At 46.7% G+C, this 20,867-nt stretch overlaps 2 long non-coding RNA genes across 2 annotated transcripts; one reads left to right on the top strand and one right to left on the bottom strand.

The window, feature by feature from the left end:
• The first annotated feature begins 5,235 nt into the window (after window positions 1–5,235).
• Window positions 5,236–5,587, top strand: LOC111946875 (uncharacterized). The gene is made up of 2 exons (XR_013653055.1): window positions 5,236–5,392; window positions 5,537–5,587. It is a non-coding gene; the product is annotated as an uncharacterized LOC111946875 (long non-coding RNA).
• A 7,546-nt stretch (window positions 5,588–13,133) lies between these two features.
• LOC144988991 (uncharacterized) lies at window positions 13,134–17,136 on the bottom strand. Its single transcript, XR_013653109.1, has 2 exons — window positions 16,260–17,136; window positions 13,134–13,445 (listed from the first exon to the last, which is right to left on the bottom strand). It is a non-coding gene; the product is annotated as an uncharacterized LOC144988991 (long non-coding RNA).
• Between the last annotated feature and the right edge of the window lie 3,731 nt (window positions 17,137–20,867).

Below are 20,867 nucleotides of genomic sequence, written 5' to 3' on the forward strand. Positions count from 1 at the left end.
ATACAAACTTCATGACTGAAATAATATCAAATGGGGATGCAGAAAAGGTTCCACATGATGAAATCAACAAGAGTCCAGCCTGGTACATTCCTCACCATGGAGTGTATCATCCCCACAAACCAGGGAAGATACGAGTGGTTTTTGACTGCTCCGCTAAGTTTAAAGGCGTGTCATTAAATGACCATCTGCTTACTGGGCCAGAGTTAACTAACAGTCTGATAGGTGTTCTCTGCCGTTTTCGCAAGGGACCAGTAGCGGTGATGTGTGACATTGAACGTATGTTCCATCAATTTCATGTAAGAGCAGAACATCAGGATTATTTGAGATTTCTCTGGTGGGACAACGGAGAATTTCACACTGAGCCAACAGTCTACCGTATGCGAGTACACCTATTTGGAGCAGCCTCATCACCTGGTTGCGCAAACTATGGTCTTAAACACGTTGCAGCCCAGGGGCGTGGATTTTTTAGTCAAGCAGCCATTTGCTTCATTGAAAGAAATTTTTATGTGGATGATGGGTTGATGAGCGTTACATCTGTGGACGAAGCAATAACGCTGATCAAGGAAGCAAGACAGATCTGCAGTTCTGGCAGACTAAGGATCCACAAATTCATTTCAAACTGCACTGAGGTACTGGCATCAATTCCCAAGGAGGAGTGCGCTGAAACAACACAAAATCAAGACTTAGCTCTGGGTGAGCTACAAATGGAGAGAGTTCTTGGGATTAAATGGTGCATAGTCTCAGATCAGTTCAGATTCAAGGTTGAGGTGAATGAGCGACCACTCTCTAGAAGAGGAGTATTGTCAACTGTGGCATCTATCTTTGACCCACTTGGGTTTGTTGCACCATTCATTCTAGTTGGTAAACAGATACTTCAAGAGATGTGTCGCAACAACTTTGGGTGGGATGAGCCACTGTCTGAAGATCTTCTCCCACGGTGGGAGTCCTGGCTCTTGGACTTGAAGAACCTAGCTGATATAAAAATTCAGAGATGCTATGTTCCAGACAATTTTGGACAAGTTCAGCGTTATGAACTGCATCATTTCTCAGATGCAAGTGCTTCAGGGTATGGAGTCTGTTCCTACTTGAGAGCAATCAGCGTGTCACATCGAGTCCATTGCTCCCTGGTTATGGGTAAGGCCAGAGTGACACCTTCGAAGGTCACCACAATCCCAAGGCTCGAGCTGTCAGCGGCCGTTGTTGCTGTGAGAACCAGTAACCTTCTCAGAAGGGAGTTGGATATTGAGACTCAAGACTTCTTCTGGACTGATTCAAGGGTCGTCTTGGGATATATCAACAATGATGCAAGACGATTTCACATATTTGTGGCAAACCGTGTTCAGGCCATTAAGCAGAGCACTAATTCGAGTCAGTGGAGACATGTGACCTCTGAAGAAAACCCTGCTGATCATACATCCAGGGGCTGCACAGTCAAGGGGCTTGTTTCTTCCAATTGGTTCACTGGACCAGATTTTCTTTGGTGTGAGAAGCTTCCCAGTGATGACATTAAGGTGGGAGACATAACAGTTGAAGACCCAGAACTTCGAAAGGTCATTGTGCACAAAATACTGACTGCAAAGGACTCATTGTCAAGCCGCTTTTCAAAGTTTTCCAGTTGGAGAAGGTTAGTCAAAGGCATTGCTAGACTGAGGCGGTGTGTCAGAGAGTTCAAGGGTTTGTCATTAAGAAACAATGTAGCTTCGAGTCTGGAGGAGAGAAAAGAAGCAGAACTTACCATCATAAGCATTGTTCAACGAGAAACATTTCCTGAAGAAATCCAAAACCTCCAACACAAAGGAGAGATGACAACACAAGACAGGATTAACCGGCTGCATACACTGAATCCCTTCTTGGATGAACAAGGAGTAATGAGAGTGGGAGGTCGGCTGAAACATTCTACCCTGCATCCATTTTTTTTTTTTTTTTTTTCCGGTTCCGGGTTACACGGCAGGACGCGTGGCGTGCCTCTCTGCGAATACAACTATCTTCAAATTACTTAAAAGGTTGATTTTCAAAAAAGAGAGCTGACCATGCCCCCGAAGAAACCCCAGGAATATGAAGAACTCAAAAAGACTCTTGACATTATTCAAGAAACGCTGAAAAGTTTTATGGAACAAGTGTCGGCTAAGCTAACACCGCTCTGGGAGATGATGGAAGAGTTCCGAAGATTTCGGGCTCAAAACGAGCAGCGAGAAAACCAGGTCGAGATTCTGGAGAAAAGACTGGACGATGTGGAACAGCAAGTAAGGATGAATAATGTCATTCTCACTGGAGTACCAATCAAGCCTCGAGCTAGCACTGCTAATGCTAGCGCTAGCGTAGCTAGCAGTGCCAATACGGAGATCGGTGCTGTGTCTCTGGATCAGCAAATACATTCATTTCTCACATCTAAAGGGATTTCCCTGGATCTCAATACCATCGAGACCTGCCACCTGCTCCCCAGGAGAAAGGAGACGGATAAACCAGCGATCCTCATCAGGTTTGTGAATCACAAACACAAGCTAGCTTTGATGAATCAAAGGAAACACCTGAAAGGTTCGGCTGCTTATCTGAACGACCATCTGACCAGAAGGAATGCTGAAATCTCAAAACATGCACGGCTTCTCAGGAAGCGTAAGCAGATTGAGAACACTTGGGTTAAAGGCTGCAGGATCTACGTCAAACCACTCGGTCCACCGGACCAGTCCAAGGTTGTGGTTGTGAACACCATGAAAGACTTTGAAAAGTGTTTGATCACGGTCGTCTGAAACAACATGGAGTAATAAACCAAAGAGCCAAATAATTTCAAGAAATATGACACGTGGATTCATCACTTTACGTAACCTGAATAACAGCAGAGTTTTGACCTGCAGACAACTTGACCTCAACTTTCACCGTCGCTGATATCAGCTGAAGAAGGATATGGACCTGAATCTAATGTCTGCAGACATAACATCGAAGAGAACTATAAACTCTGTTTTGAACCCAGGAGATCAGCTGTTATCAGTAAAAGAAGAAATACCAACCTTGGACAATCGACAGTTATGGACCCTTTTTACTTTCCCCCTAAGGCATTACCTTATTATAAAAAAAAAATAAAAAATACAAAAAAATATTTAAAAAAAAAAGTAAAACAAATGATTAATCACTTATTGAAAATTGTTAAATTGATTGACTTTTAATGATATTACTACACTTTCTCCAAAACTTGATAAATTGATTCAAAAATCTTTCCTAATGTAGCATAATTTTGCACATGTTTTTAACTTTTGATACTTGATGAAATTTTTGCTATGAAAATTCCTGAAACAGTGTTGTCTGCTTTAATAATATAGTATTATGTTTTATTCATATGAATGGCTTTTATAAGTAACATAAGCTGCATATATTTCAGATGACTGATCTGCATTTGCCATGTTGATTTTCTAAAATAGTTATTTTTGACGTAATACTTAAGTAAGTCATCTTTGTCATGTGCTCTATCGATATCTTATGATTTTTAATTCTGTCTGATAAAAACTGGGAACCGGATATTGATAAATCATGTAATAAAATGGTTACAGTATAATCAGGGTGGGATTATATAAGTTCGCTTCCTCCCACTCCCTTTCAAGCAATATTTATTAATATGTCTAATTATCCTAAGTTTGATTAGTTACTGTATGAATGTATAACTGATGTTTATATTGCTGTTGTGTATTATTTCTACTTAATTGCTTGAAATAAACCATTTCAAATCAAATCAAAATCAAATCATACATCAAGCATCCGGCAATTTTGCCAAACAGCAGCCACATTTCAAAGTTGTTGATTGAACACTATCATCAACAAGTACAACACCAGGGTCGTGGCATAACAATGAATGAACTTCGATCAAATGGCATCTGGATACTTGGATGTAGTCACGCAGTGTCTTCCTTCATCTACAAGTGCGTCAAATGTAGAAAGTTAAGAAGAAGTGCTCAAGTACAAAAAATGGCAGACTTACCTCATGATCGAGTAGAAACAACGCCTCCTTTTACTTATTGTGGAATGGATTGTTTTGGCCCGTTTTACATAAAGGAAGGAAGGAAAGAACTGAAGCGTTATGGTCTGCTATTCACTTGCTTATGCTCTCGTGCTGTTCACATAGAAGTACTCGATGACATGACTGCGGATTCTTTTATCAATGCCTTGCGAGCCTTCATTGCCATTCGTGGAAATGTGCGTCAACTTCGGTCTGATCAGGGTGCTAACTTTGTGGGTGCAAAACGTGAGCTTCAGCAGACTGTAAGACAGATGGACCAAGAATCCCTAAAACGATTGGGTTGTGAGTTTGTCATGAACACACCAGCTGCCAGCCACATGGGCGGAGTTTGGGAAAGGCAGATCAGGACAATAAGAAGTGTTTTAACATCTATTCTCCATCAGTCCTCCAGCAGACTTGATAGCTCGTCCCTGCGAACATATTTTTATGAAGTCATGGCAATCATAAATAGCAGGCCCTTAACGGCGCACTTGCTTAATGATCCCACTGGACCACAGCCTCTCACACCCAACCACATTTTGACAATGAAATCCTCAGTCATCTTGCCACCACCAGGACAGTTTGTGACAGAAGATGTTTATCTTCGCAAACGATGGCGCAGAGTGCAGTTTTTGGCGAATGAGTTCTGGTCCAGGTGGAAAAAGGAGTACCTGCTAAATCTCCAGCAGAGGCAAAAATGGCACAAGGCCCACAGAAATTCGAAGGTCAACGACATAGTCATTCTTCAAGATGAGAGCGTGCCTCGAAATGCGTGGAAACTGGCTAAAGTTACAAAGGTCTTTCCTAGTGCAGATGGTCATGTTAGGAAACTGCAATTGTTGATCAGTGATTCAGCACTTGATGGTCAGGGAAAACGACTCACTAAGCCAGTATATTTGGAGAGGCCTATCACTAAAACAGTAACACTCCTTGAAGCAAATAACACAGAGTCATGAGTAAAAACTACTTACATTAAAACTCTTGAGTGTTTTATTTGACCTTCTTCAGTTGTTAAGAAATCACAAGTGATTTGGTGGGAGTGTAACTGCCAGCAACGGCATTTGCAAGTTGTTTAAGTTTAAGTTTACATATTAATTTCAGTGATGCATATTTTATGTTCATTTGCTGTTAAACAGTCCTTGTAATTATTATCGGAGTGGTAATAATCACGTTATCAGTTAATGGAACTTTTGAGTTGATTTTTGTTTCCGTCAGGACCGTTATTGTTGTAACACGCTACAGACAGAGCACATGGACTACGGAGAAAGTGTCAGCATTTACGTTATAACAAGAAGAAAGTGTGAAGAGTTTAACTTTATTCCCTTTACATGGAAAAGGACTTGGGTCATTTCAAGAGTTGCTGCAGAAAGGTCTTTTAACCCCCTTTGTGGTATTGCGGCCAACGAGGTATGACAGTTTATGTTAATTAGTTTATTCAATTGAGTTTTTTCTAAGTCTTATATTAGTTTATATCATGTATGTGATGTATATTTACATAATTTGTTCTCTGTGAGAATATTTTCATTTATATTTATTTATATGTTTGTACAGTTCTCACGGCATGTTTGATGGCACCTGTGTGCAATAAACGCCCGTCAACACAGAACGCCTTGTGTCCGTGATGTATCCAGAGGGGAGTTACAGTAGCCACGGTAAAAATGAAAATCTTACCCAAAGTTAATTATCTCTTCTCAATGATTCCCACACAACCGCCATTAAAATGGTTCAAAACATTAGACTCATCCATATCAAGCTTTCTATGGAACAATAAACCTGCAAGAATTAGTCTAAAAACTTTAAAATCTGCAAAAAGCTGTGGAGGATTAGAATTACTTAACTTCCACAATTACTTTCTTGCAAATAGATTACAATACATCTTAAAATGGTTAAAAAATAATCCAGAAACCAACTCATGGTTAGACTTGGAACAGGCGTTATGTGGGAAGATCAACCTGTCAGATCTTCCATTTATCAGCCAAATAGTTAAAAAACAGGATTGTTTCAAAAGTATTAATATAAATGCCACTTTAACAGCCTGGTGGGAATTTCTCAAAATATCAAAATCATCAATTCAACTGTGCAAAATGACACCCATCTGGAACAACCCAGACATCCTCATAAACAAAAAAATTATCCACTTCCCAGCTTGGGAAGCAGGGGGCATAAAACATCTAGAGCACATAATTATTGATAGAAGATTTATAACTCCCCAGGAACTTCAAGACAAACATGGAATATATAACTTCTTGGAATATCAGCAACTTAAATCAATTATTACTAAAAAGTTTAAATACAGAGACAACGATTTAAAGCTACCAGATGTAGTTACCACTCTGATCAATTTCTCAATGAATAAAACTCTCTCCAAAATATACAAACTTTTATGTAATTTAGATAACAATATTTCACTTCCGACAACAAAATGGGATGCGGATTTGAGCATCAGCACAGATGAAAGCTTTTGGTCAGAACTTTGTCTAAACACCTTTAAAATGACAAAAAGTCCAAATCTGCAGCTAATCCATTTCAAAACTCTTCACAGAATATACTACACTGGACAGAGGATGTTCAAGATGGGTCTCAGCAACTCAGACATTTGTCAGCACTGTGACAGTAATCTACCCGATAATTACATGCATGCACTATGGTTCTGCACGCCTGTCCAGGCTCTCTGGCAGCAGGTATGTGCCGATCTATCAGTCTGGCTTAAGGTTTCAATCACAGCTTCACCGTCACTTTGTGTGCTTGGTGACATGAGTGCCATCGATGTAGAAGGAGGATTAGGCTCTATCATTTTCATAACTCTTTGCATTGCTAAAAAAACTATTTTAATAAATTGGAAAAGCAAGAAAAATATAAATATAAGTCAACACAGAAATCTGCTGCTTGATCATATCAGCTTGGAAAAAATGTCAGCTCAAAGTTCAAGTAACTTTGAAAGAATTCAGTCTCTCTGGTCTCCCATGGCTAACTCCATGACTTAGGGGGTGCGGGGGGCCTGGTCGTCGCTGCTCCTTGCCCTTCTGCCGTAGGCCGGGGTGGGGGTCGGGGCCTCGGGGGCCTGGCGGGGGGTGGTGGGGGCTCCGTTGGTCGGGGGGTCGGGTCCGGCGCCTGGGTGGGGCGGGCTGGGGCGCTGCGTGGTCCTCTGGGCTTGGGTGTGGGGGTGCGTGGTGGGGGGGTGGGGTGGTGGTCTGGCTTGGCTTGGGGGGGTGGTCCCTTTGCCTGTGCTGGGGGGGGTTGGCGGGGGGCGCTGCTCGGGGGGGGGGCCAGCGGCGCTGGATGGGCTTCCCATCTACACCTGGGGCTGGGATCGGCCCTTCCCTGGCTCTGGGGCGGGACGGGACAACCCTCTTGGGGCCCCCGGTCGCTCTGGGTGTCATCCACTTCGGCTGCGGGGTCTGGGGGGGGGTGGGGTGGGGGGTCTTGTCGGCCCTGTCCTGTGGGGGGGCATTCTGGGGGAGGGGGGGGGCACTATTGGTATGGGGCAGGGGGGGTTGACGGGTCGGGGTCTCCGCTGAGGCCATCGGCGGTTTCCCCGGCCGGTTGGCTGCCTCGGTCCCGTCGAGGCCTGACCAGAGCTCTTCTAGGGCCGGCGTTTGGGGAAGGGGGCCTGGGCTTGCTCCGGGGGGGGCCAACGCTTTCTGGCTCCTCTATCTCTGTGTGGGGGGGGTGGTGCTGGGCCTGGGGTGTCGGCGCCTCCGGGGGTGGGGCCCCTGGGCTGGGTGGGCCTGGCCCCCTTGTTGGGGGGGGGGGCGGGGGACAGCTGTTTGACCACCGGGGGACAGTCTATCAGCTGTCCCCAACTTGCCCCCTTCCTCATATAACCTCATAATAGGGTGAGGGGGTGGGGGGCTTAGCCTGCAATGAGCCTTGGGGGGGGTTTACTAGGCAGTGGCCCCCCTCCTATGGTTGCCGTATGGAGTGGGCCCCCCCTCTTTCGGTTTTATTTGCACCTTAAACATGTAGGGCCCTTGGTAGGGGGGTGCTTGGACATCACTGCCAGCAAGCAGCAGATGTCCTCCTAGCACCCTACCCGCCAATTTTAACCGCACCTTAGACATTTAGGGCCCCTTGGTGGGGAGGGTGAGGGGACGTCACTGTGAGTAATCAGGAGATGTCCCCTTAGTGCCCTACCCGCCAATTTTAACTGCACCCCCCTTAGTACATACACCCCTCCCCCCCTCAATATATACATCCCAACATAAACACACACACATGCACACACACACTCTCTCAAACACACATACACGCACACACATTTTGCAAGGAAGGTGGGACCTAGGACCATCTGTCCCCTGCCTCTTCCCTGGTGGGGGGTACGGGCCCCTTTGCAACGGCGGCCGTGTCCCCGGGGTGCCGGCTTCCTGGGCCCGGCGGTGCTCTCTCCGCACGGTGGGGGGGTTCACATTACATCTGAGCCGGGGGTGTTCGTGTCCTTGCTCCTGAGTGCTGGGCCCCGCCAAATTTCCAACTGTGGCCGAGCCTGGTCGGGCCATATTTACAACACCCCTTGTGGGCCCTCTTTTTTCCCCGGGGTTCCCCCCTCCTGTGCGGGGGCGGCGGGCCCCTGCCTCGCTCCTCCCTGGACCAACCGTGGGCCGGGCGGATGGCTGCCTGGAGTGCGGAGCGGGTCTCCCTTGGGGGGTCCTGGCTCGTACCTGGGGTTGGGGCGGGGGGATGCCCGGAACTCATGGGTGGTGGTGGGGTGCTCGTCTGGGGCTGTGGGCGTCCTTCTCCGGTGGGGCCCTGCGTTGGGTTCTCCCGGCGCGGCGGGGGGGCTGCTCTCCTGGTTGGGCTGGGGCGGCGCTCTCTTTCCCTCCGTGCCTCCCTGCTCTCTGGCTCTGGGGGCCTTGCGGCGGCCCTGCTGGCCCTGGCCTGGGTGGCGGGCTTGGTCGCCCGGGCGGCGGTTGTTCCCTGCCGGTTCCCGTGTGGCGTTGGGGGGATTCCGGCTGCCGCTGCTGGTGCGGTGGGGGTCTTGGGGTGGGGATGGCTGGGCACTCTCCCTCCTTCTTTTCACGTTCCACCATCCATTTTAGAAGAACATAAACACTCACCTGAGCACAGGTGTTAGCTCAACAGACTGAATGACTGAAATATTTCACACTAGTTGGTTTTAAGGCATAAGTATGCGTGTGAACACTATCTGTTTTGTGTACATGTCGACAGGTGGACATTTTTGCAACTAACAGGTGTGTTTATAACATTTGAGTGTGTGTGTGGACAGGCTCCGCCCCTTTTTTTTTTTTTTTTACATTTAAACCTTACCATAATGATTAACAACCAGTAAACTTGTTGCTTTATGCTGCTTCATGGTCTTATCCCCCTTCCCCTCCTATTATCACCCCCTACCCCCCCTCTCTCTAACGTCCCTCTCTCTTCTTCCCCTCTTTCCTTTTCCGTCGGGTCCAACACCAAAGATTTTCAGACATGTTTGAAATTAATAAAGTTTGGCCTCAATTACAAAAGGGGTTTATTCAGACATACCTTTGGTTTGTCTGAAGATTAATAACCCCTCTTGTTAAAGTAAAATATGTCCAACCCAAGAGGCCCTCAGCTCTCATCTGACTGCCCAGCTGTTGGACAGGACAAGTAAAAAAAAAAAAAAAAAAGTATCAATATCAAAACCACATTTCCAGCTTGGTGGGATTTCCTTAAAATATAAAACTCTTCTCTCACACAGAGCAAACTGCCACCCATTTGAAACAACACTGTCATCCTGATAATTAAGAAAATGCTTAATTTTCCTACCTGGAAGGCTAATGGAATTACACATTTAGGATATATAATTCAAGATAAAATGCTTGTATATTTTGAAAGCTTAAAAGGACGGTATGGATTAAGTAAAAAGATCAGTTTTATATACTGTATATATATATATATATATATATATATATATATGTATATGTATATGTGTGTATATGTATGTATATATATATATATATATATATATATATATATATATATATATATATATATATATATATATATATATATATATACATACACACATATTTCTGGATATTCTGCACACATGTTCCTATATATTATTCCAGCCACTTGATTGTGGCGCTCCATGCATGCTTTCCCTGCCAGCATCTTACATCCTGCAGTTATGTGCTGGATTGTTTCAGGCGCGTCTTTGCACAGCCTACACCTTGGGTCTTGTCTGGTGTGGTAGATCTACACCTTGGGTCTTGTCTGGTGTGGTAGATCTACACCTTGGGTCTTGTCTGGTGTGGTAGATCTGAGCCTCTATTGCTCTGGTGCTCAGGGCTTGTTCCTGGTCTGCCAGGATGAGCGCTTCGGTGCTGTCCTGTAGGCCAGCCCTTTCTAGGCATTGGTAGGACTTCTTTTTTTTTTTTTTTTTTTTTTTTCTAACTTGTCCTGTCCAACAGCTAGGCAAACAGATGAGAGCTGAGGGCCTCTTGTGTTGGACATATTTTATTCTAACAAGAGGGGTTATTCATCTTCAGACAAACCAAAGGTATGTCTGAATAAACCCCTTTTGTAATTGAGGCCAAACTTTATTAATTTCAATCATGTTTGAAAATCTTTGGTGTTGGACCGGACGGAAAAGGAAAGAGGGGAACAAGAGAGAGGGACGTTAGAGAGAGGGGGGGGTAGGAGGGTGATAATAGGAGGGGAAGGGGGGTAAGACCATGAAGCAGCATAGAGCAGGCAGGTTTACTGGTTGTTTATCGTTACGGTACGGTTCAAATGTAGTACAAAAAGGGCGGGGCCTGTTCACACACACTCAAATATTATCAACACACCTGCTAGCCGCAGAAATGTCCACATGTCAACATGCACACAAAACAGATAGTGTTCACGAACGCATACTTATGCCTTTAAACCAACTAGTGTGAAATCTTTCATTCATTCAATCATGCAAACTATTAGTGCAAAGGTGAGCTAACACCTGTGCTCAGGTGAGTGTTTATGTTCTTCTAAAATGGATGGTGGAATGTGAAAAGAAGGAGGAGGAGCGCCCAGCCACCCCCACACCCATACCCCCGCCGCAGCAGCAGTGGCAGCCGGAATTCCCCCAGCGCCACACGGGAACAGGCAGGGAACAACCGCCCCCCGGGCGACCAAGACCGCCACCCAGGCCAGGGCCAGCAGGACCGCCGCGAGGCCCCCAGAGCCAGAGAGCAGGGAGGCGCAGAGGGAAAGAGAGCGCCGCCCCAGCCCAGCCAGGAAAGCAGCCCCCCGCCGCGCCGGAAGAGCCCAACGCAGGGCCCCACCGGAGAGGGACGCCCACAGCCCCAGACGAGCACCCCACCACCACCCAGGAGTTCCGGGCATCCCCCCGCCCTGACCCCAGGTACGAGCCAGGACCCCCCAAGGGAGACCCGCTCCGCACTCCAGGCAGCCACCCACCCGGCCCACGGTTGGTCCAGGTAGGAGCAAGGCAGGGGCCCGCCGCCCCCGCCCAGGAGGGGGGAACCCCGGGGAAAAAAGGGCGGCCCATAAGGGATGTTATAAATATGGCCCGACCAGGCTCGGCCATGTTGGAAGTTTGGCGGGGCCCAGCGCCCAGGGGCAAGGACCAGGACCCACCCCCCAGGGACACGAACACCCCCGGCTCAGGTGTAATATGAACCCCCCCACCGTGCGGAGAGAGCACCGCCGGGCCCAGGGAGCCGGCACCCAAGGGACACGGCCGCCATCGCCAAGGGGCCCACACCCCCCACCAGGGACGGGGTAGGGGACAGATGGACCCAGGTCCCACCTTCCTTGTAAAATGTGTGTGCGTGTATGGGTGTTTGAGAGGGTGTTTGTGTGCATGTGTGTGTGTTTATGTTTGAATGTATATATTGAAGGGGGAGGGGTGTGTGTACTAAGGGGGGTGCAGTTAAAATTGGCGAGTAGGGCACTAAGGGGACATCTCCTGATTACTCACAGTGATGTCCCCTCACCCTCCACACCAAGGGGCCCTAAATGTCTAAGGTGCGGTTAAAATTGGCGGGTAGGGTGCCAGGAGGACATCTGCTGCTTGCTGGCAGTGATGTCCAAGCACCCCCCCTACCAAGGACCCTACGTGTCTAAGGTGCAAATAAAACCGAAAGAGGGGGGGCCCACTCCATACGGCAACCATAGGAGGGGGGCCACTCCCAAGTAGCCCCCCCCCAAGGCGCATCGCAGGCTAAACCCCCCACCCCCTCACCCTAATATGAGGTTATATAAGGAAGGGGGTAAGTTGGGGACAGCTGGTAGACTGTCCCCCGGTGGTCAAACAGCCGTCCCCCAGCCCACCCCCAGCAAAGGGGCCAGGGCCACCCAGCCCAGGGGCCCACCCCCGGAGGCGCCGACACCCCAGGCCCGGCACCACCCACCCCACACAGAGAGAGAGGAGCCAGAAAGCGTCGCCCCCCCCCGGAGCAAGCCCAGGCCCCCACCCCCAGACGCCGGCCCTAGAAGAGCTCTGGTCAGGCCTCGACGGGACCGAGGAGGCCAACTGGCCGAGGCAACCACTGATTGCCTCAGCGGAGACCCCGACCCGCTAGCCCCCCCGACCCGTACTAATAATGGGCCCCCCCTCCCCCCCAGAACGCCCCCCCACAGGACAGGGCCGACAAGCCCCCCACCCCACCCCACCCCAGACCCCGCAGCCGAAGCGGGTGACACCCAGAGCGACCGGGGGCCCCGAGAGGGTTGTCCCGTCCCGTCCCAGAGCCAGGGAAGGGCCGATCCCAGCCCCAGGTGCAGATGGGCAGCCCATCCGGCGCCGCTGGGCCCCCCCCACCCGAGCAGGGCCCCCCGCCAACCCCCCCCAGCACAGGCAAAGGGACCACCCCCCCAAGCCAAGCCAGACCACCACCCCACCCCCCCACCACGCACCCCCACACCCAAGCCCAGAGGACCACGCAGCGCCCCAGCCCGCCCCACCCAGGCACCGGACCCGACCCCCCGACCAACGGAGCCCCCCACCGCCCCCGCCAGGCACCGGAAGCCCCGACCCCCACCCCAAACCACGGCAGAAGGGCAAGGAGCAGCGACGACCAGGCCCTCCACCCCCTAAGTCATGGAGTCAACCACAGGAGACCAGAGAGACTGAATTCTTTCAAAGTTACTTGAGCTTTGGGCTGACATTTTTTCCAAGCTGATATGATCAAACAGCAGATTTCTGTGTTGACTTATGTTTATATTTTTCTTGTTTTTCCAATTTATTAAAATAGTTTTTTTGGCAATACAAAGAGTTATGAAAATGATAGATGCTAATCCTTCTTCTATATCGATGGCACTCATGTCACCAAGCACACAAAGTGACGGTGAGGCAGTGATTGAAACCTTAAGCCAGACTGATAAATCGGCACATACCTGCTGCCAGAGAGCCCTGACAGGAGTGCAGAACCACAGTGCGTGCATGTAGCTGTCGGGTAGATTATTATCACAGTGCTCGCAAATGTCTGAGTTACTGAGACCCATCTTGAACATCCTCTGTCCAGTGTAGTAAATTCTGTGAAGAGTTTTGAGATGGATTAGCTGCAGATTTGGACTTTTTGTCAGTTTAAAGGTGTTTAGACAAAGTTCTGACCAGAAGCTTTCATCTGTGCTGATGCTCAAATCTGCATCCCATTTTTTTGTTGGAAGGGCAATATTGTTATCTAAATTACATAAAAGTTTGTATATTTTGGAGAGAGTTCTATTCATTGAAAAATTAATCAGAGTGGTAACTACATCTGGTAGCTTTAAATCGTCGTCTTTAATTTTATACTTTTTAGTAATACTTGATTTAAGTTGCTGATATTCCAAGAAGTTATTTATTCCATGTTTGTCTTGAAGTTCCTGGGGGGTTATGAATCTTCTATCAATAATTACGTGCTCTAGTTGTTTTATGCCCCCTGCTTGCCAAGCTGGGAAGTGAATCATTTTTTTGTTAATAAGGATGTCCGGGTTGTTCCAGATGGGTGTCATTTTGCACGGTTGAATTGATGATTTTGATATTTTGAGAAATTCCCACCAGGCTGTTAAGGTGGCATTTATATTAATGCTTTTGAAACAATCCTGTTTTTTAACTGTTTGGCTAATAAATGGTAGCTGTGACAGGTTGATCTTTCCACATAACACCTGTTCCAAGTCTAACCATGAGTTGGTTTCTGGATTATTTTTTAACCATTTTAAGATATATTGTAATCTATTTGCAAGAAAGTATTTGTGGAAATTAGGTAGTTCTAATCCTCCACAGCTTTTTGCAGATTTTAAAGTTTTTAGACTAATTCTTGCAGGTTTGTTGTTCCATAGAAAGCTTGATATGGATGAGTCTAATGTTTTGAACCATTTTAATGGCGGTTGTGTGGGAATCATTGAGAAGAGATAATTAACCTTGGGTAAGATTTTCATTTTAACCGTGGCTACCTTGCCCATAAGGGACAGAGGCAGGTTGGTCCAGCGTGTTAGATCGTCCTGTATGCTTTTCAGTAATGGGGTGTGGTTTAGCTGCACCAGTTCTGATAGTTTGGGGGAAAAGTAGATACCCAGATATTTGATATTTCCTGTTTTAACTGGAATTGTGAGTCTTTGTTCCATATTCCTGTTGAGTGGTAATAAAACAGACTTATTCCAATTAATGGAATAGTCTGATATGGAGGAGAATTCATTTATGATCATTGCTGTTTCATTTACAGAATGTAAATTCCTTAAAAACAGTAATATGTCATCCGCATAAAGACTAATTTTATGATGGCTGTGTTTGGTTTTTATTCCTATAATGCTCTCATTCTGTCTTATTGCTGCAGCTAAAGGCTCAATGAATATAGCAAAAAGAGAAGGAGAGAGTGGGCAGCCCTGTCTGGTTCCTCTTCCAAGAAAAAACCTGTTTGAAGTCTGTTTATTAGTTCTAACTGATGCATTGGGGTTGTGATATAATATTTTGATCCAATTGATGAATGCTTCTCCAAAACCAAACTTATGGAGGGCAGCAATAAGGAACTTCCAATTAACTCTGTCAAAGGCTTTTTCAGCATCCAGCGATAGTACCGTCATTTCCTGTTTTTTAATGGTGGCAAAGTCTATTATATTAACTAGTCTACGGACATTATCATCCGAGTGTCTGCCTTTGATGAATCCAGTCTGGTCGAAGTGAATTATGTGAGGAGTGATTTTTTCTATTCTCTGTGCTAGTGCTTTGCAGATAATTTTTACATCTGCATTGATTAAAGAAATGGGGCGATAGCTTGAAGGACTAGTGGGATCTTTGTCTGGTTTTAGAAGAAGAATTATGTTGGCTGAGTTCATGTTAGGTGGCATTGATTGGCTCTCATTAATAGATGTGACAGTTTTATAAAATGTTGGTGCCAGTTGTTCCCAGAATTCTTTATAAAACTCAGCAGGAAAGCCGTCAGGCCCTGGTGCTTTACCATTAGGCATAAGTAACAGAGCTTCATGAAGTTCAGACGGCAAGAGCGGAGAATCTAAGTTTGTGATTTGATCCTCATTTAGCCTGGGTAGGTTTACATTATTAAGAAATGAGTCAATACTTTGCTCTGACGGATTGATCTGCGGTGTGTACAGGTTTTTATAAAAGTTTTCAAATTCGTTATTAATTTTGACCGGGTCATGGGTGACATTTCCTGTTTGGTCCATAATAGAGGTGATTGATGATTTTTCTCTGTTAATTTTAAGCTGATTAGCCAGAAATTTGCCAGATTTATTAGAGTTTTCAAATCTTTCAAGTCGTAGCCTTTGTATTTGAAATTGTGTTTGTTTATTAATGATGTCATTTAACTGCAGCTTTAAATTTTTCAGATCTCCCAGAATGTGTTCCTGTGCAGAAGCAGCATAAGCAGTCTCCAGGGTTTTGATTTTATTTTCTAATTCTAATAAATCTGCTTTCTCTTTGCGTTTTTTGTGCGTTGAATAAGAAATGATTTTCCCTCTCATGACTGCCTTTGCTGCTTCCCAAAGAACGCACGGTGGGATGTCTGGAGTATTGTTGAAGTCTAAGAAGGTTGCCCACTCTTTTTTAAAGAATTCAAGAAATTCCTGGTCCTTTAACAGAGACGTATTAAACCTCCAGGTTGTACCAGAGGGTGTGGATTTTTCCCTAGAAATGTTTACAGAGACTGGTGCATGATCACTGATAATAATTGGATGGATATTGGAGCTTTGAATATTTTTTAAAAGAGAGTTACTGATTAATAAATAGTCTAAACGGGAGTGTGAATAGTGAACTGGAGAAAAAAAGGTGAACCCTTTAGTGCTTGGGTGACATGAGCGCCACGCGTCGCAGAGACCCAGATCATTCATGTACTGCTTTAGAATACTTGCAGACCGCCATGTACGCTGGTTTGCTGCTGTGCTGAGTCTGTCAAGTTCAGGGTCCAAAACAAGGTTGAAGTCTCCTCCTATAATGATTGTGGAGTCAGAGTGAACTGAGAGTGAGGTGAAGAATCTGTGAAAGAAGGAAGAGTCGTCAACATTAGGACCATAAATACTCACTATACAATAGTCCTTATTCTGAATGGATATATTAATGATTACAAATCTGCCTTCTGGGTCAGTAACTGTATCCTTATGAGTAAAATTAAGATTTTTATTAATTAAAACAGCAACTCCTCTTTGTTTGGAGTTGTAACTGGCAGAGTATATAACTGGAAATTGTAAGCAGCACATAAGGTGATTCAAAGAATCTGATAAATGGGTCTCCTGCAGTAGAGCTATATCTGCTTTTAGACCATCCAGGTGATTTAACACTTTCAGTCTCTTTGGCTCAGAGCCAAGTCCACGCACATTCCAGCTAACGATGTTAAGACTGTTCATAACTGCTCTGACTGAAAAGGTGTAAAGCTAAGTAGTGCTTGTGTGCCAGTCCGTGTGCGCGTGCCCGCATTTGAGAAGCGCTGTGCGCGTGAACGTTTTCTGGCTATGTGAGCTGCGTGTCGCGTGCGTCCTATGAGAGCCTGTGTGAGGTGATTGCAGTATGTCGGCGTGTGTGTGCGGGATCGCATGTGCACGCCCCTGTGTGCGCTTGTGTGTGCGCGCGCCCGTTCCGTGCATAAATAAATACTTACCGAGGATGAGTTGCTTCCAGGTGATTTACATATAATGAGGGGGGAGAGGGGGGGGGGAGAGTAAAGGAAAGAAAAAAAGAGATAGAAGGGAAAACGAAAACAACAACAAAACAACAATAGAAACATCAGTGGGACTGAGGTGACGAAGAAGAAAAAAAAAACTGTTTTCCTGCGATCGAGGTGTGGATTATTGATGATCCGGTTTTCCATTCATTGAAGTAAGTTTAGCGGGTTTCTTCTGGGCAGCGCAGATGTTCTCAGCGCGGATCTGAAAGCCTTCAGCACAGCCAGGGGGTGATCTCCGGGTCCCGGAACAGCCGTCCGTCCACGTAAAGTTTGTCAACGGCCACAATCGCTCTCGAACCAGCAGCAAGATGTTTCCTCCTCAGCGGGAACAGGATCTTCCTTCTACGGAGGATTTCTGCCGGGAACTGGTCATTCACGCTGTAATGCGTGCCTCTCAGTTCCCGTCCGCGGCCCTTCACCAACTCCTTCTGTTTGAAATGTTCGAATTTAGCCACAATAGGACGCGGGCGCTGGTGGTCGGACCTTCTTCCTCCGAGGCGGTGAACCCTGTGGAAGGAGATCTTCTGCACCTCCTCCTTGGGGAGCTTCAGGTGGACCTGCAAAAAGGATCTCACGGTGGCTTCGGGGTCTTCTCCTACCTCCTCTGGAACCCCCGCGACCACTAGATTGTCCCTCATGCTCCTCGACTGAAGATCCAGGAGGGTTTCCTTGATGGATCGGTTCTCCTCGGAGAGACGGGCGGTGTCACTGCTCAGGGTCTTCACGGTCTCTCTGAGGGCCTGGTTCTCCGCTGCGAGCTCCCGCACCTGCTGCTGGCTGAATTCCAGAGACTCCCGCAGACCTTGAAATTCTCTATGGAGGATCTCCAGCAGATTGAGGCGGCCATCAAAGCTGGAGAGCTTTTTGTCAATCGAATCCAGGATATCGCTCATTCCGCTGCCTGGAGAGGACACAGCCCCGGGAGAGTCCTCAGGCCGTTCACGCTTGGCGGAGGGGGTGGTGGTGGCGGTTCTGGGCTTCACCATGTTGCAGGTATTAAAACACTCGTCAATGAAATTCTCCAGGTCCTCCAGGCTGACAGAAGCTTAATACTCTTAACAGGTTATGTTAGTTAGCGGAAAATGTTTTAATATGGCGGAAAAATGAAACAAGATCGAAAATGTTTGTTCAAATGCTTACGCGCCGCCAAGTCGACTCACCACACTCGTCTCGCTGGGTCTCGCGATACTACAGCATCACGCCTAGCACAGCCTACACCTTGGGTCTTGTCTGGTGTGGTAGATCAGAGCCTCTATGGCTCTGGTGCTCAGGGCTTGTTCCTGAGCTGCCAGAATGAGCGCTTCAGTACTGTCCTGTAGGCCAGCCCTTTCTAGCCATTGGTAGGACTTCTTGATATCAGCCACTTCAGTTATGGTCCGGTGCATCCCATGCAGGGGTTTGTCCTCCCATGAGAATCTGTCCTCCAGCACTGTATCCTCTGCTCTCCATTGCCTGAAACATTCACTGAGCACACTGTCATTTGGGGCCTTGAGCTTGATGTACTCATGGATCTTGGATGTTTCATCCTGGATAGTGGCTTCCACGCTCACTAGTCCTCGGCCTCCTTCCTTGCGGCTAGCATACAGTCTCAGGGTGCTGGATTTGGGATGGAACCCTCCATGCATGGTGAGGAGCTTTCGTGTTTTAACATCCGTGGTCTGTATCTCTTCCTTTGGCCATCTTATTGTTCCTGCAGGGTATCTGATAACTAGCAGTGCGTAGCTGTTTATTGCCCGGGTCTTATTTTTGCCATTGAGCTGGCTTCTCAGGACTTGCCTTAGTCGTTGGAGGTATTTAGCTGTTGCAGCTTTTGTTGTTGCCTGCTCCAGGTTGCCATTTGCCTGCGGAATTCCAAGGTACTTGTAACTGTCCTCATTGTCTGCTATTGTTCCTTCTGGGAGTGAGACCCCTCCTATGTGGACTACCTTGCCTCTCTTTGTCACCATCCGGCTGCATTTCTCGAGGCCGAATGACATCCCAATGTCAGTACTGTAGATCCTTGTGGTGTGGATCAGGGAGTCAATGTCACGCTCGCTCTTAGCATATAGCTTGATGTCATCCATGTAGAGGAGGTGACTGATATTGGCCCCATTTCTGAGTCGGTATCCATAGCCAGTCTTGTTGATTATTTGGCTGAGGAGGATCAGACCTATGCAGAACAGCAGTTGAGTTTCCTATGAAGGCTCTTAGAGTCCTGTTGATGTTGTACAGCTCCAAGCATTCAGTGATCCATGTGTGTTGCATTGAGTCATAGGCCTTCTTGTAATCATCCAGGCTGTGCACAGGTTGGTGTGTCGTGACCTGCAGTCTTGAGCGACTGTTCTGTCGACCAGGAGTTGGTGTTTGGCTCCTCTGGAGTCTCTACCAATGCCCTTCTGTGTGTTACTCATGAATTGATCCATGTGCCTATTTATCTTGGTTGCAATGATGCCTGACATGAGCTTCCATGTTGTGGAGAGACAGGTTATTGGCCGGTAGTTGGATGGGACTGCACCCTTTGAGGGATCCTTCTGGATCAGGATCGTTCGCCCTTCCGTTAGCCATTCGGGGTGAGTCCCATCTCTTAGCAGCTGGTTCATTTGTGCTGCCAGGCGCTCGTGGAGTGCGGTAAGCTTCTTTAGCCAGTAGGCATGTATCATGTCAGGGCCCGGTGCTGTCCAGTTCTTCATACCTGAGACTCTTTCTTGGATGTCTGCCACTGTGATGGTTACTGGATTCTGTTCAGGGAGGTTTCTATGTTCTTTTCTCAGAGAGACCAGCCACTGGGCATTGCTGTTATGTGCTGTCTCTTTCTCCCATATACTTTTCCAGTACTGTTCAGTTTCTAGCCTTGGTGGGTCTGCTCGGCTGTTTTGACCCTGCCACTGAGCGTACACTTTTGCAGGTTGAGTTGCGAAGAGCCTGTTTATTCGTCTGGCTTCATTGTCTCTTGTGTACCTCTTTAGACGGCTGCTCAAGGCTAGGAGCCTTTGTTTGGCAGTTTCCAGTGCTTCAGGTATGGGCATCTGGCTGTATCTCTTAGGTTCTTGCTTTCTCATTGTAACTATTTGAGCCTCTGTCAGCTTACTCACATCCTTCCGAGTTGCCTTGATTTTGGCCTCTAACCGTTGCTTCCATGGTGGGTACTGTTTTCTTCCATGGTTGCTCTTGTAGCCAAGCATCTCAAGGATCACATATATATATATATATATATATATATATATATATATATATATATATATATATATATATATATATATATATATATATATATATGTATATATATATATATATATATATATATATATATATATATACATATATATATATGTGTGTGTGTGTCATGGTGCCTCTGTCAGTTCTCCTCCCCCGCCCTCTCTGCTCTGCTCCTGACTCCACCAGCTGTGACCAATTCTCATCACCTCTGCTGCTCAAAAGGAGACCAGTATTTAACGCCAGTTTGTCACCCCTTATGGTGACTATGCCTAGTCTAGTCTGCTCATGTCTAGCTTGCTTTTGCTTCGCCTTGAAACTATTGTTGTTTCCTTTATCTCAGGATTCTCTGCCACGAAGGTCCCCTGTGTGGAATTCGCCTGAAGCTTATCTGTTCACCCGTGGAACGCCGGACGCAGATAGCCGCGCTATTACCTCCAGCCACGTCACGAGCCTCGTTCTAGCCCGGATCTCCATCTTGCCAAACTTGCTGTTCTCTACAAAGAGATTAAAATCTAAAAATGAACAAATATACACTAAGTTTGTCTGAAAATCCATAAACCCCTATTGTAACAGTAAAATGTAAAGCGCATTCTAAATAAAATGTATTA

The sequence above is a fragment of the Oryzias latipes genome, chromosome 22, assembly GCF_053564925.1.
Source record: "Oryzias latipes strain Hd-rR chromosome 22, Olatipes_Hd-rR_3.1".
Lineage (NCBI taxonomy): Eukaryota > Metazoa > Chordata > Actinopteri > Beloniformes > Adrianichthyidae > Oryzias > Oryzias latipes.